Genomic DNA, 3,079 nt, shown 5'->3' on the forward strand with positions numbered 1-3,079 from the left:
CAATGGTGAATAACATTCCATTCACGTGAATACTTCATATAAAAGTGGGAGATCACGAGGATCTGAGCCCTTTTTTCCCTCTTTTCCTCATGGCTGACATTAGGAGAGGACCTTGCTGGTCATCTCTGCGAACTAAGGCCAGTGAGAGACTGAATCCAGCTGCGGTTGGCTACAGAGTCTAATCCAGGACTTAGGGTGCTGGCTCTGCAGTTGCTGAGACTTACAAGATTGGTTTTGTGTATTTTGTATTATTTTTTCTATTCTTACCAGCAGCATTAGTAAAACATCTTTAACTTTTCCAACTCTCTTCTCTCTGTCCTTCTTTCCCTCCCGGTCGCCTGTGCTGAGTGGGAAGGGGGGAGAGGGAGGGGCAAAGGGGGGAAGTGGGGGGGAGAGGAGGTTGACAACACATCTCCCAGGGTTTGATTGTCACCCCGCAATCCTAACCCTCGACAGTCCTGCTCCCTTCGCTTTCTCCCTCTGTTCCATATCCTTCTTCCCGACTTGTCTCTTGGAGACTTTTGGCCATGCTGGACCCAAGTCTGGGGATGTTTTGGAAACTTTTCAGAGGCCTCGCTGGTGACAGGGGGGACAGCAGGCAGTGACAGGGCCGGGGCTGACAGGCTCCCCCTCCCATAGCGGGCGCTCGGCTGCCACACCCAGCTGACATAGAACCTTTGTCAGAATGCCCGCGACCGTGGTGAGGATGCGGGCACTCTGCAGGTGACAGGGACACAGCAGGACTTGGTGTCAGCTCAGCAATTTCTGAGTTCCTCAAAGAAGCTGAATTCTGCAAATTGCTGCTGTTGCTCTTGAAATGACGTCATCAGGTGGGTGTTTTGGTGTAATACACTGAAAACCAGAGCAGAAGTGCTGAAATATTCCCATGATATGCACGGTCTCTGCACCAAACCACCATGACTCAGCCTAAGTAAATCTGCCGCTTATTCTTTTGTACTGCCAGCTGATTGTGGAAGTAGAGTATAAAAACCATCCTTATGGAGAGATCTTTGCATTTTAGGCTTACTCTAAGTAAGCGGGACCGGCGGGCAAGGATTGAACCGGACCGGACCGCACCGGACCGGACCGGCGGGGCTCGGACGGACCCGGTGTCCGGCCGCGCTCGCGAGAGGGTCGACCTGCCGGGGCAGGAGGGCTGAGCGTCCTGCTGCTTTTTACGCGGCCCCCCGGCAAGTTCTCGAGGTTGAAGGGCGTGCGATACGCTGGTCGCCCCGTCCCTCTTGTCCCGACCCTAGGGTTCGGCGCCGACGTGGTGTTTTTCCTCTCCGCTGCTGAGGAGCAACGACAGAACCCGAGGGAGGGAGGGAGGGAAAGGTGGGAACAAGGAGCCAGGGGACGCTGAGGTCGGACGGTCGGAAATCACACACACACACACACACACACACACACACAGAGGAAAAAAAAAAAAAAAAAAAAAAAGCAAAAACAAGTCTCTTCGCCCCGAGGGCGGCAGAGCACCGCCACGGGCCCCGGCGGAGAGGCGGTCACGGCCCCGAGCCCGTCCTGCTCTTCGAGAAGCGGCTGGATGACGGAGGCTGGGAACGGCGGGGCGGTTGGTCCTACGCAGGGACAGGATCTGGACGCGACCGAGCGAGCCTCTCGCGGGTGGCTGCGGGACAGTGTACGCGACTCTACGAGTCGAGCTTTTCGACCCTCGCGATCCGTGCACACGCTCGGCGAGTCCGTGTCTGGAGTTTCGGGGCTCGCGAGTGGCGTGGGGATGCGGGTTTCGTGGCGGTGTTTTATTTTTTTTTTGGTGGGGGTTTATTTCGGCAGGGGCGGCGGGGTCGTGGTGGTGTCGTCGTGCCCCCCACCCGCACCTGCCGCCGCCGCCGCCGCCGTATAATTTCACTTCGTCTTCCGGCTCAGACTGCACGGCGAGCACAAACACCCCCCCTCCCCGCCCGCACCCCAAAGCGCGGTCTCTCCCGCCCTCGCCTTGCCCCCCGCCCCCTCCGGCCCACCCGCGGGAAGGGCCGGAGGGGGTCGGCAACTGCGCGCGCCGCGCATGCGCGGTCTCCCCGCCCCCCGGCAACCGGCCCCCTGCCCCCCGCCAGGTGCCCAACGGTCAGTCGCTCGGAGTCAAGCCCGTCGGGCGGGCGGTCGCGGGGAGGCCAGCGCAGGAGCGTCTTGCCGATCGGCCGAGGAACCCCGCGCGCGGGTAGGCAGGGAGGCAGGCGGGCCGGGACGGGACGGGGGGACGGGGACGGGGACGCGGTGTCTCTATGCCTCCCCGGGGGGAGGCAAAGCCGCTGGCGGGGTCGGTTTCTTCTTCAGCCCGCGGCCGGGGCGGGCAGCGGGCCGAGGGACCGAGCGAGCGAGCCACCGAGGAAGAAGCGCGGGAGGCGGCAGCACGGGCAGGTGAGGGGGTTAGGCCTCCGACAGCGGGGCTGAGAAACCGCGGGACGCCCGCGTGCCCCCCCCCCGCCCTCCGTCCACCCCCCCGCGCCGTCCACCCCCGTCCACCCCGGGCACGGAGCCGGCAGGGACGCCCCGGCTTCCCGGGGGGGAGGCGAACTCGCTGGCGCAAGGCCGGGGCGGGGGGTGGGGAGGAACTCTGGGCGCGGATGGGCGGCCGGGCTCGCTGCGGCGGACTGGGGCGGGCAGGCGGTGGTTGGGGCCGGGGAAGGCCGCCGCCTGTGCTCGGTCCGTAGGCCACCGGCAACGGGGGGGGGGAGTTAAAAAAAAAGGGGGGGCGGGGGGGGTGTGTGTGAAGTCGGTGACAGAAACCGAAAGCGTAAATTCAAAAAAAAAAGGCGGCTGGAGAAAAGGCGTACGTACGTCTACAAGCCAAACCAAACCAAAAACGAACGGCCGGTGAAAGAAAACGAAGACGTAAAACAAACAAAAAAACCACACACACACACACAAAACCAAACAATTGACAGATAAATAAATAAATAGTCAAAAAAGCAAAAGGAAAATAAAAAACGCTACCCGAAGACGGGAGAATAAAGAAGAAAGGGGGAGCGGGCGGGGTGTGCGTGCCTTTTTTTTCACGGCTCTCTCGGGGGGGGGGGGGGGGGGGGGGGCGGGGCGCGCGGGGACACACGCCGAT

This window comes from Patagioenas fasciata, chromosome 7, assembly GCF_037038585.1.
Source record: "Patagioenas fasciata isolate bPatFas1 chromosome 7, bPatFas1.hap1, whole genome shotgun sequence".
Classification (NCBI taxonomy): Eukaryota; Metazoa; Chordata; class Aves; order Columbiformes; family Columbidae; genus Patagioenas; species Patagioenas fasciata.